The sequence below is a fragment of the Aulostomus chinensis genome, chromosome 3 (genome assembly GCF_037954235.1).
Source record: "Aulostomus chinensis isolate RoL2024-O1b breed Wild chromosome 3, RoL_Achi_v1.0, whole genome shotgun sequence".
In the NCBI taxonomy this organism is placed as follows: Eukaryota; Metazoa; Chordata; class Actinopteri; order Syngnathiformes; family Aulostomidae; genus Aulostomus; species Aulostomus chinensis.
In genome coordinates this window covers 26,523,346-26,537,189 of record NC_141322.1, presented here as the reverse complement: position 1 = coordinate 26,537,189, position 13,844 = coordinate 26,523,346, and the positions used below count along the sequence as shown (strand labels likewise).

Sequence of the window (13,844 nt, the reverse complement as noted above, 5' to 3'; positions counted from 1 at the left end):
ATTACTTGATAAATCAATGAGTCACCGGACAAAGAAATGAAAAAAGAAATAAGAGATGTAATGACTTATTTGCTTGGATAACATTTGCTTGTTTAAATGTGAAGATTTTTAACGAGGAAAAACAAGATATTCGAAGATGTTATCTTGTCCTCCACGAAACTGAGACCCAATTGACTAAACGTTTAAACGATTAATCCCAAATACCTCCAACACAAACTAATTGCTGGTCCTTTGCAAGGAGGGAATAAACCTGCAAACGCTGAAATATTTTTACCTTTTCAGATGAATAAGGGACTTCATCAGCAAACAGTTGCTGTTTGACACACCCGGCAGATACCGAGCGACATTAGCATTCATTTGGAGTCATGTTTCTGTCCACCTGATGAATGTGAATCCAATATTCACTCCCCTTTTAGCTCTGTTTTGATTTCCAACACTCCCCGTGGACTTATGGCTCTTTAGCTGCTGTGTTCCACCTTGCTCACAAAAAAATACTCACAAACGGTTAGGGGCTAAGTGAGCAGCCCCCGAAAGATGCGTTGCTGAAAACAGGCGTGTAGAAAATAGGAAAGTGGAGTTTAAAAATTAAAACATTTCACTAAAGTGTCAGGAGATGGAAAAGAACAGGGAATATTGTAATTTTTAGGGATATCATTCACATCACAGTGTCTTTAATATAAGAATACTGGGCACTAATTCACCACTGTTCTCCTAAATTTCTTCTCAAATTTGCTTTCGTAAGATAAGTCTAAATCCCTCTGTGTTGAATCCCATTGTCCTCGTAGATTAAAGCCTGGTAAAAGGGCTGTGAGCTCTCATACATTGAAAAGAGGTGTTGAGAGAGATGTCAAATATGCCCAAAGAAAAAAAAAAATCTGAAGAAGGTGAAGCACAAATATCTAGGAGTAAGGAGATCTTCAGTCGTTCTGAAGCAGGAGTGCATCTGCAGGAAGTGAGCCGCAAACAAGTCCTATATATAGGAACCTCAGCAGAGGATATAAAGTAACACCAAAAGATGCATGAGATACTCGCGTTCACTCAACACAGTATCCGGATAAGAGAGCGCAGATGATAAAATAGTCATGGTTTTAATACCCACCCCACTTGTAAGGGGAGCCAAACCCCGTGACCTGCTAAAAAAAGCAATAAATTAATCAACCACGTGAATCCGGGTCAACCTGCACATCCCTGCCCAAAAAAATAGAGAGACGCTGACCACTGGAGGAGGTAAATGTTCGCCGGGTTATCCGGCTTGGACAAGTGACATCTGGGCCGAACTCGTGACGGTTTGGATTGCAGAGTTGCTCATGCTGTCTTGGTCTGCGCTCTCCAGACGCATTTGTTGTAGGAAAACCATGCAGGTGCGCCATCAGCTGAGTGTGGACAGGACGCAGACGTAGGCGAAAGTCAACTTAAATAGCGTGAATTGAAGCGTGGTGTTTATTAATTGTAAGTGACTAGATTGGCCATTGTAAAGAATGGAAATGCACATATAAGGAGTCTAAGTAGAGCACACAGTTTCCCATCCTGTGTGACTCTCGAGGTGAATGCAGCGTATCAGCACTCAAGCGTGTGCAAGAGTGCTTCTGAATGAGAATAGATTCTCCTCCAATAAGAACATATTGAATCTCGGAATCAATAGATCATAAGAATAATAACTGCGTAAATGTTTTTTTTTTTTTTTCCCCCCCAGACCATTAAGTGAATGAGGCCTTGATTGCAGCAGCTTTAACATTTTACCAAATATAAAAGAAAAATCTCGGTAATATCTTTAGTAACCTACAACTCAGTGACCTCAATTTTTACTCCGTAGACATGGCTGAATCCATTGTAACATGTCAAATTCAATATTCAGCTGAACGTCATGATTATGAATAGATTACTCACTTTCTACTGCCCGTCAGATCTAATTAGCCATGGACAGCTTTGCGAGGGGACACTTTTTTTTTCTCCCCGTCTTCCTGTCTAGGAGTTGAGTGACTTGCCAAGCCTCCATGACCCTGTCTGTGTTATAAATCTGCCCATCATACTGTTTTAATCATTAACCAGTCCTGAAAGCACGTGGTGAACTGCCAATCCCCCTCACCATGTGTCAGGCTGCCCAAGCCTGCTGATCAAGAAGCACATGCCAGAAACGGAGTGTGCAGGGACACCATCCCAGGGCTATTTGAGGGTTGCTGTGACACATTTCCTCTTCCACCCTCCTCTAAACTGACTGTTGTAGCCTTGAACACATGCATGATAAGCTGTTTCCCTGTGTGACATGAGGTCTGCTTAGTTGACATCCTCAAAAATCGAAGTGTTCAAGCTCGCCTCTCATAGGTCATGATGAAAGCTTTAAAGTCCACTTGAAATGACATTTTGAGAGTGTCAGGCTGCTGTATGGTGATGGAAGGGCAGGAAATAGCACTGGGAAGAATATGATTGGAAGGATGAGAAGTGGGCGTATCCAAAGTATGTAACCATAAGAGCTGTATCCATCAAGGGGAGAGTAGTCTAGAGTATAAGACGGCGAACGGGCCATTCTTTCGGTCAACATTCTCTGACAATCCTACTTTTTGTGTGCTGCCATTTTAAAAGTGCCTTTCGTGATGTGAAACCACAACGAACTCAGTTTTTTATAAGCTAGCTGGTGTTTGTCGCCCGTCGAGATAAATGCACGAAGATAAATGTCGAAATTTCTTTGATGGGCGGACGTCATGATTGCTGGTAAATGGCTGATTCATGCATAGTAAAGATTCATCATATTTTGTTTCTTTTTGGGGGGTGGGGGTCAATTGGCTTTTGTAACAAAAAAACAACAACCCTGATCTGTTTTGTTTACGCTGCCAAGGCACAGCAGGAAGAGCCTGAGCAATAATGAATGATGCCAGGATAAATGTCGAAACGTTAAGACTTCACTGCACATTTTAAATCCGCTTTTATAGAAAGATATTTCACAAAATGTGAACAATTAAACGGTACTAACCCTTACAGTGCCCCCGGGTGCTTTCAGGAAAAAGCGGGGGCAGACGATACTCCAGACAAACACTCGATCAGCTCCCCCTCATCGTTCTGAGGAGTCTCTGAAAACCTACAAAAGCCTGGTGGGGCACAAATGGATGCAAACTGGCTTCGTCATTAAAATCTGCTTTGGAGTCTACTGGCAAAAAAAAACAGCACGGTAGGGCAAGTGGCCCTTCAGCCTTGTTGCGTTAGCTCACTAGCTTGTTTCATCCTCCTATGTCGTCTTTTGGAACTGAGAAAACGCTCTCCTCTCTGCATGCCCTGGACTGTTCTGGTGTCTCGGGGCACATCAGCCCTCCGCCATGGTCAGCGGGTGTAAACGGAGCAGACAATGGAGATGAGTTAGCTTCACAGCGCGCTTTCCTGCTCGTGTGGTGGGACTGGGATTTGGGACTGTTTGCATGCTGGGATTGCATGCGATCTGCGAGCAGAGCTCTGTAAGTGTATAAAAAGATGAATAATTTAATTTCAGCGTGACTTCAAAGTCATAATGTGAGAGCAACTTTCCTCTCACAATCGAAGAACAAAAGGTGTTATGAACTCAGAGATCTTGACAAGTTTGCCGCAGCTGAACAGCAGCGACGTCATAGTGGATGTGTTAATTACTCTGTGAATTCTGACTTGAGGTGCTATAGAGGGATCTTATTAGAAACATGGCACACCTTATTAGAGAGGAAAAGCAGGATTTCATGGCAGAATCTCACAGCTCTGAGACTTCCATTTTCAATGTCTTGCTGTGACCAATACCATTTTCTCCAGCTGTTGCAATTCTCTAGTTTATTCTCGGGGCTGGGGAGACTATCTACTGACTTGCCAATAAAATGTTTGTTGCCACTGGGAAAGAGCAGGAACTGTCAATTGGTTTCCCCTTATCTACCTTAAACATGCCTCTGCTGACTTCACAGCTGCTTCCCGTCTCTTTTTCATTGCAGCTTTTCATTGTGTTTTTTTTTTTTTTTTTTTTTTTACCCCATCCCTTTCACATGCACATAAAGAAATTAGTCAATGACTCAAGCTGTGGTTTTTAGACACATCAAAGTTAAGACGAGTAACTACTTTTCACGAGACACAAGTGGAAAGTCTACATGTCAATTTAATTGTCGTAAATGTGAACACTCTCCGGGTCTCTCGGGTTTCATTTATACATGAAACACATTGTTCTTTGATTTAAATCTGTCCCTTTACTAAATGAGTTTGTAAAAGATTTACAGTCCCGGAGATATTTGACAGGAACTGGATATTTCTTCATCTTTGGAGACGAGAAAGGATGTCAGGTGGGGTAAAACCAATTGGTTGTGAGTGCTCCTCAGAATCAGAACTCCAAACAATTGTGGAAATATAAATGACAAAGGCTGAGCAGGGAATTGCTCTCCGAGGGTCTGATTGAAAGCTCATGTCAGGCAGGCTGAAGCAATCAACGGACTTGTGTATTTCAAGTCATGAGGTCATGTTGAGAGCATGATAAATCCAGTATTCCGATCCACCATTCACAGCCGGCGATTTTTCTCTTGTTGCTGCTCACGCCTCCTTTTTTCTTGAGATTGTGTGTGAAACGCAACAGTTTCTTAAGACGTGTCGCTGGCACCTAATTCAATTACTCGTCAGAGACTGTTACAGCCTCCTACATGGTGGTGACGAGAATCAGTTGGAAGAAATATCACATATCCATCCATCCATCCATCCATCCATCCATCCATTCATTTTCTACTGCTTATCCTGTTCGGGGGGGGGGGGGGGTGCTGGAGCCTATCCCAGCAGCTTTCGGGGCGAGAGGCAGGGTTCACCCCGGATGGGTTGCCAGTCCGAAATATTTTTGTTGCAAATGATTGTGGCGGCACGGTGGTGCAGCGGTCAGCACTGTCACCTCACAGCAAGAAGGTTCCGGGTTCAAGTCCCGGCTCAGGCACGGGATCTTTCTGTGTGGAGTCTTCATGTTCTCCCTGTTCCTGTGTGGGTTCTCTCTGGTACTCTGGCTTCCTCCTACAGTCCAAAGTCATTAAGAGGGGACGAAGTTAATTAGATACTGGTTGTGAGTGTGAAGGGTTGTCTGTCTCTATGTGTTGTCCCCGTGATGGACTGGTGACCCGTCCAGGGTGAACCCCGCCTCTCGGCTGAAGGCAGAGTTGAAGCCAACTGCTGTCCCAGGAAAGTAGGGATAGGCTCCAGCCCCCCTGTGACCCTTAACAGGATAAGCGGTAGAAAATGGATGGATGGATGTTAAAAGCAAGGCAGGTTATACACGGAGCTGCAGTACTGGCGGCTCTGTTAGGGAAACTAACTGGTAATTAGGAAGTTGCCCGTTGGCTGGTTTTGCAGGCAAAATGCCAATTGCCAAAGTCTCCCAGCACCTACAGGAACCTGCTGCTCAAGGGTTCCTGGACCTAGAAATATGTCAATTATTTCATGTGTTCTACTGTCAGACAAAAAATGAAAGTTGGGTAATTTGCCTTTAAAAAAAAAAAAAAAAAAAAAAAATATATATATATATATATATATATATGTATATATAATTGCACTTAAAAAGACAGAATCCTAACACGGTTTTCCAACATTATCCTTCAAGAAATCTTTGTCTCCTGCTCTGGCTGATTATTTTTCCCTTTCATGTGCAGAAAACACGTTTTGTTCTCAAAATGAGCCGGTTGTATCTCTTCGCCATACAGCTTCAAGAGTAACGGATGGAGCCGGACTATTTAAACCAAACACAAGGGATATGGCTAAAAGTAGACAATGGGGTAAAAATAATAGTAATAACTCTAACAGTTACGTTTGTTCAGAGGTGTCATAATAACACAAGGTTTGCTTCAGCACCTGGTTTGAATCTTTGGATGTGTGTATCCACCATATTTCTGGACGATGCTGTCAAAAAAACATTTCGTAGATGCAGTTTTATGGCTTAAAAGAACAACTGAAAAAAACAAGTATTTGTTACTTCCTGTAAGAGGACCCGTACGATTCCTTTAAACAAAACATATACGGCATTTATTTCAATACAAATTTTATGAGTTAAAATTCAAGGAGTAGGGCAACCTCTCAGTTACCCCATAAATGAAGTTTCTTGAAGCTTATTTACTTTTAACTTTTTTTTTTAATTGTGTGTGGGACAGCAGTTGGCTTCAACTCTGTGAACGGTCCAACCGGCTCCCTGTAAGTATTTTAGTTTTTGTGGGCAAATTAAAACATAGTTCTACATATTTTATTCAATTTCTGTCAATAATCTCACCTAAACTGGAAACCCTGAACCTTTAAACCACTTTCTTCTGTGCGTCTGTGCACCTGCATGCTGCACGGTGACAAGCGTCGAGGTTTTTCGTGGCGTTCCGGTGCTGTGCGAACACGCTGACGTACCAGCAGCCGACCAATCAGACGTTCCTCAGCCGTTTGTGTGGAGACAATGAAAGGAAGAACATATTTGGTGGTCTTTGCTACTTTGTACCAGTTTCACAAGGTTCTAATCTATACGCTGTGTTTGGTTGTTCCCTAAACACGTCTGACAATAAAATGAAGCACAACCCTGTGACTGCATTTACATTTTCATCCATCTCGCTTCCCAAAGATTTCCAGTTTTCTTTGCGACTTGTCAGCCGTAGCACTGAGCGCCACATGCTAATCACCTCCACGAGTTGGCGGTTTCTCTTTATTCCAGGCTACTAAATCACCTACATGAACCTTAGCATGACATTCGTAGGCACATTTTAATGATTGAGGAAGCCAGAGGTCATTAATTATTGAGTCATTTATTCATCAAACAACAAGAGGAATGCAATTGGGGCAGAGTCAGTAAAGAGGACTCCGCAGGGTTTTATTTCAGGCTGACAGGGAAGCCTGATCTTTAGGTTATGGAGGCTGAACAAAACAATACAAGAAGCAGCAGCGGGTGATTTGTGGTTCTTGCGGTCTGCAGACAGGTTCTCCTCTCGGATGACAGATAGGTGGTGTAGATAATTGGGGCAGCAATAACTGTCATCGAGGGTCTTCGCGAGGATGATCAGCTCTGTGTTTGACGCATAGCAATTTTACTGCTGCATGCATTATATAATGTATGTGATATTTGCAGGAATGTTTAGGTTTTTCTTTTGCTCTTGGCATTATTTTCCGTACATTTGTGAATATTATTGGGTAAAATAATATCAGCAACAGTATTTTTACCCTCTTCGACTTCTCATCATCATTATGAAGAGAAAAAGAAGGTCACGAAGCCGATTTTAAAGCTTAACTATAAAAGGAATGGAAACAGAATCCTTAAAGTATCCGTCCATTAGGCTAGGTTTTCAAGTCTTTTTGCTGCGTTTTTCTTTGGGTTTGCAAAACTGGATACTGTTAAAAGCAGACCTGCTGCCATCAGCACCTTGCACGCAAATGAAAATCACGGGAATACTTGTGTTATTGCACACCAAATGTATTTCACTATGAACAGCTATCAGCTAACCATCCCATGAAAAATTTAAATGAAAACATTCTTTTCTTTGTCAAGCTTTGCCTGCACCCGCCTGCATAAAAATGATCCTTAAATTTAAGGTTAATTCAGTACACATTTGTTTTTGCAGAATGAATTCATCTCTGATGCATCGAGTGAAATGCTGGTGATGGACAGAGGAGTTAGCAGTTTGCTCTCTGCGCTTTTTGTGTTACTGAATTCGAAGCAGGACATTTCTTTCAGCTATCCTCTCTGAAATTAGAAATTGTCTGCCCCGTTTTTCGCGTTTAACGCAAATAATTTGACACCTAATTATGATTTATCTCGGTGACCAGAAAGAGAGAGAAACGATCATTGTTCCAAACACACTACTGGATTTTTGTCACAAACTCTGAATCATGACAAACAGACCCTCTGACTGTTCTTATGAGAGTCATTTGAGGCGATTTATTTTCATTCCCCGGGTGAGCTCCGTTGCAAGAGTCAGGTCAAGTGTGTTTCCGTGAACATAAGGTTTGAAATTCCCTGGCTGGACAATGTTTAGTGTCCACAGTCCACTGAGAACCTCGCTGGCTTCAGAACAATGGCTCTGGTGCCAACAGAAGGATTATCACCTATATATCATGTCAGTCCTTTTCAGATTTTTGACTATTTATCAATGTGATAAATGCGCTGGAGACATACAAAGTTACTTGGTGAGGAGAATAAAATTTTGAAAAGTTCACACTGCAGTTACTTTGACTGACACAAGATGTAGAGAAGGGAAATCCTAACATCTTCATGGCACCTCTCTTCAAAGAAGTATTCCAGTATAAAAACTTTGCCTGCCTGAAGCAGGAATTGCAGATCAGTAACTAAAAGTGGAGACAGAGCGATGACAGTGCAAATGCAGAAATATTCTGCCAAAGAAGCAATTACAAACAAAATGAAGAAGGAGCAAGAGATGAATATTTCGGGGACAGAATGCGAGGATCATTCCAGATCTGACAGCGGAAACCACAGAAAGAAGAGTCCAATTCTAAGATGTCAGGGCAAAAGTAGGCTGGGCTGAGATTAAACATGGGACGGTCTAATCCATCCAGTCACACTCACCTTCAGCACAGAGACTAAATACGTCCAGGAACACGAGGCCACAGAGAATTATCATTCAAAGATGATCAAACCTGCTGGAGCAGAGGAGCGACTCTAAAATGAACAGAACGTGTTTCTCAGGGTGAAGTGTTGATTTATTATTCAAATCAAAATGTGAATTATCCTACCGGACTGACTGTCACCATATATTTATCCTAATAGTGTTGTACATGTTGATGTTTTTCCAGTATTTAAACATGCACAGGCTAATCTGGGGGGCAGACCTTGATTTAAATATACAGTTTGTTTTCAAAAAGGGGTCATTAGGGAGGGAGCCAGCAGTCTTTAAAGAGGAAAGGATTTATTTGAGGAAGACATCAAAATAAATAAATGCAATTTAACCTTGAATGAATGTTCAGCTAATTGGAATTTATTAGGGGGGGAAATGGCTGATTTAGACATAAATAATTGTAGAAGAGATTTGAGATATAGACATAATTTACTTCTAGGAAAATAATTTACAATAAGACAGTATTTTTGGAGGCCGGCGTCCTCGAACTGTGGAGGATGTGTTTATGTGTGTGTGCGTCTGTGTGTCTCATTGTGTCTATGCTTGACTGTTTCTTGTCAGAGTAAGTGTTGTCTGAACAATTGTTCCAGTGCCGATTGGTAACTGATCGAGGTGCGATGCAAATTAATATCACTTAAATTAACGTTAGGCATTCCGAATTACTCGAGATGGGATTGAAGCTAACGGAAATTATGAGAGCGTTATTTATCTTAGATCATTTGCATATCTTAGCAATATTAAAAACATATCTTGAGACAACATTTGAGCATTAATGATACAAAGAGGCAATTATTTACGCTGGAAAGATAGAATGCAAATCGGGACTGAAGTATCCTGGCAACAAGAACCCTCGCTTCATGTGAAGCTATTGTTTGCAGACCAAAACAAACAGATATCTGGAGAAAACCTGTGACGTGTAGGACCACTGGCGTCACTTTAACAACCTTTCATGGGTGACTCCACTGTTGATTTAAATGATATGATTTTTTTTTCTCTCAATGGCAAAAAACTTAAAGCTGTCACAGCGGCATGAGAGCTCATCAAGAAGCCAATAAGAAGAGAGCTGAAAGGTGATGACACAGAAAAATCCCCACTTGTGTCGATCACATTTTTACGACTGCAGCGTGTCTGTTTTTTTTTTTAAGCAGTACCTCTACCTATAAGTTGTAGTTACTGTAAGTTAGAAGCAGTTGTGAGGAAAATGAAATTACCCAAGCTTGAACTCAGCCATGAACTATAGACACAATTTGAGAACTTCCACAAAGTTCCACAAACCAGAAGGACAGAGTAATGATTCATGAGCAATCGCGCATATCCACTTAAGCAGAGGGCCATAATAGGTTATTGAGCAACAATAAAGTGAGACGGATGTTGCTGTGAAGGCATTCATAATTGCAAAATATTCCATGTCAACCTCATCTCCACTCACCTATTTCAGATAAGCAAGAACATCTCTAAATTGGATCCGCACACATGCTGTTTGTTGACTGTGTATGAATATGCCAGCGGATGTGCCAACTCACAAGAGTATGTAACAGACACATTGAGTACAGCTTTATTATTATTATTATCATTATTTTGCCCATTTTATGTTAGAAGTTGAGGAAGATTGACATTTTGTTTATTCAGGAAAACGTTGTATCAGTATAATGATAATAATAATAATATAATTCAAAAATGTCATGCATCTGTTTTATTCAGCTGGTAGATGGATATTTGTGAATCAAAATGAACATAGGAGTTGTTGAAATAGTTGGAAAAAGGCCACGCAAAAGCGACCCCGACCTCTCAACACCTCATGACATGATGTTCGAAGCACACTGTTGAAATGACAGATGAAGGCAATAGAAAGTCAATAATGATGTGGTTCGTTTAAGCTGAAAATCAAGGTGACTGACCCACCTGTCACCGCCCCTCCTTACTCAACACACCGCCAAAGCAGGGCCTTGTCTCTGCGAGGCCACCGCCAATATCGCACACTATTGTGTACAATTGTGTAATCTGCAGTATATCCAGCGCAGGCAGAGACCTGATCGATAACAAAAATGGGGTCATGAGGGAATTTTACCCACCACAACAGTTCTGGTGCAGTTGATTGATTCGATGCTAATCTGCTGCCGATAACAAAGGATGGGCTTTTTCTCGCTCACCTGCACCTGGTTGACTGTAGGAGAAATATATACATAATCTAAAATGCCTCGCTTCATGTGTTTTATGATGTCTCTAAAACAGACGTGTCCTCACAAGAAGGTCAGTTCCTTTGAATGCCAGTACGTCCTGAAGACGGCTCCTCTTATCGTGGCAAAACGGGAAACTTCCTGTGTTTGTCACGTTGTGTAACCATGTTCAAAGATGATAATGCAAAGTGTCAACCTGGCATTAACATCCATTGCATATTCATGATTAGACAACCATCGAATATTTGATTATTTGCAAATAAACTCTCTGATCCACAAGTCACCCCCGTCTCTTCTGTTTTGACACTACAGCCGATACAAATAAAGGCCCCTGGTCAAGCCCAGCAGGAGAACTGCTCTGTGCTGGCCGTTCCCCTCTGGGTCGATAGCCGTTCCCCCAACAATGGTGTGTGTCTTCGCGCAGGCTTGAAATTAACACCGAGTGCAACACAAATTGCCGCTGACCTTTCAAAGCGCAACCAAAGAGATAACAGCTACATGCAATGTTGCCAGAAGCCACACAAGCAAGTTTCCCAAACTCTGCAGCACTTCTTTAGAAGAATAACGAAATCTAGGAAGAATGGTGAAATGTCAGCAGTCAGACGGGGCTACCAGGGTTATTAATAGCCATAGAGTTCCACAGCTGCCTTATTCTGGGGCTAAAGGTTGCAGTTATGTAGCTGTATTCGCCGCCACGAAACCTCGTGCAGCTTTTGTTGATGTATGCTTCTGCTATGCTGCCGCGCCACATGTTCTCGCCTGATTTCGCCGTGAGAGGAACCAATTCCTCATCATGTGAAAGCAGTTTAAAGCTCTACATTCGCTACTGAAGATGTGTGTAAAGGCACGGTGATTAAAAAGCAAAGGTTTAAGCAGAGTATCAGCTGATAAAGCGTGTAGGTAAAGGGTCAGTGAAATGTTGGCAAAGAATGTTTCTTGTGGAGGCAAACAAGCAGCTTCTTCCCATAACTCCAACCCCAAAAGTGCAATAACTTTGATGTTGGTTATTGATAATACCTTCATGAGGACATTCTGTACCAGTGTTGTTTCGTGGCATTTAATTGGTTTGTGAGGTTTTATCTTGGGGCATTTCTAAGTACACCACAGAGTGAGAACTGGCAGAGAAAGATACTTTCTCCTTTTTATTTTATAACCATGATGAATACATTCTGCCAATTGTTGTGATCTATCAGTCACTTTTATTTAAGCTTGGAGTGTCATCACGCTACATTATTTAACGTTTTGTTGTTTGTTGAGCAGCTGGTGAGTCCTAAAAAATTCTGTCTTTATTTTGTTCTATTATTTGGGATTTATTTATAAAGTTGTTCCTCCACTGTTCATCTTTAAGTTTTGTTTCGTGCTTTTATCCTGCAAGCTTCTTACTCATTACCTACCTGCTGGATGTGTTGGCAGAAGACGTGCATGTGTTCTACCATATGCTTTCTTTTTTTGGCGTGCTGTGAGCCTCTGCTGCGTGTCTCAGTGGATGTGGGAGCCTCTCCTACGGTGTTGGGAGGCAGGGTGCCATCTTTAGCGGCTATTTTTCATCATCCAATGGGCAATGTTGGTGTCTTATAGATCGCATCAGTGTTAGTGACAGATGGGCAGCCATGCACAGTTAGGAATTGCTATTGCGCCGCATGTGGTGCAACACTGCACAGGGACAGAGCTCGGGTCAATTTTTTTTTCCTACTGTAACTGCTCAGATTAGTTATTATTGTTGGAAGAAAAACTGGAAGCAATTCAAGCTCTTCTGGATGTGGTTTTTCAGTCAATAAAATCAACTTGCCTGGTTACTTGTGTGAAAGCTATGAAGATGCTAAAAACCTCTCAGTTTAATAATTCCTTTGATTTTTGTATTATTTATTTTTATCTATCTATTGTCCAGTTTACATTTTTTATTCACTATGTATGGATAGTGTTTATGTTATCATCAGCCACAGCTTTAGATCAATCTGTATCATTTTCAAGGACTACAGGTTGTAGCTTCAAATTTCACACTACAAGCCAATAGGGGACAGCATTTTACCAGAAAGTTGGAGCGTCCACGCCTAACGCAAGAAAACAAGAAAACACTATCTGTCACCTCGGGCACTGGTGCATTGCCTCTGTCAGCTGTTGACTACACATTTGTATAAATTCCCTCATAAACAGGAAATATAGCAAAGAGTAAGAAGCAAGACGTTAGCAATTTATGCTAATGTCGTGCTAATGATCGGCTAACAAGTTTAGCAACAGTACCTCAACCAGCTGGACTCCACTCTAGTCAAGGCCTGTAAATCTTCTTCAATTACACGGTCAGTTACCCACAGCTGCCAGGAGTATCTGTCAACTACAGCATGATCATCCTCGCACCGTTACTCAACCAGCCATCCACGCTGGCCACTGAGACGAGAAAAGGACATATATCACAGCAAAAAAATGTATTAAAGCATATTAGAGATATTAAAGATGTTGCACAAATACAATATGGCTGCCACACTTCTTAGGTGAGGCAAAATATTCAATAAATATAAGAGGTATTGGAAAATATATCAGGCTAACAATCTGTTACGCTGCTCTTGAGTTACACTGTGAACATTAAAAGTGAGTGGCAGCTGATACAGCAGTTGCACCTGGTAAAAACAGAGTATCTACAAGTTTTAGATTTGCCCGCCCATCTTGTTGAGCAATCAGCTAAAATATTTAGCAAATCCATGGAGTAATAAAAATCAATAGTAAAGTGGGGATGCCACAGGAACCAAAGACGATGGCTGAGCCTGGAACACAGTAAATACTTGTCACAGGATTCAAGGCAACAGTTCTTAAGTTACAGCCTGGAGATAAACAGTGAGCTGTTGTGGCAGCAGCTACAGACACAAACAGCTACAGAGCCCTCCTGACTCCACTCCGGACCTGGAGGCCTGGATCCGGCCCTCATCAAAGCTGCAAGCAGTGCTGAGTGGGTTCCTGCTCCCCACGTTGTCGTGTCTGTTCTGTGGAGTGATAGGGTGACGAAACACGATAATATCTGGGTTATATTTGGGAAGTATTAGACTAATGTGTGCACTGTGGGGAATATTTCACTTGATATGTCCTCTCGGTAGCACTATATGACGTTGCT

At 41.7% G+C, this 13,844-nt stretch overlaps 1 protein-coding gene and 1 long non-coding RNA gene across 2 annotated transcripts in view; one reads left to right on the top strand and one right to left on the bottom strand.

Annotated features, from left to right (window-relative positions):
* Positions 1-13,844, top strand: part of grm4 (glutamate receptor, metabotropic 4) — a 174,639-nt gene that overhangs the window by 66,192 nt on the left and 94,603 nt on the right. The window lies entirely within an intron of this gene.
* The window catches only part of LOC147268435 (uncharacterized), a 29,218-nt gene that overhangs the window by 663 nt on the left and 14,711 nt on the right, over positions 1-13,844 (bottom strand). The window lies entirely within an intron of this gene.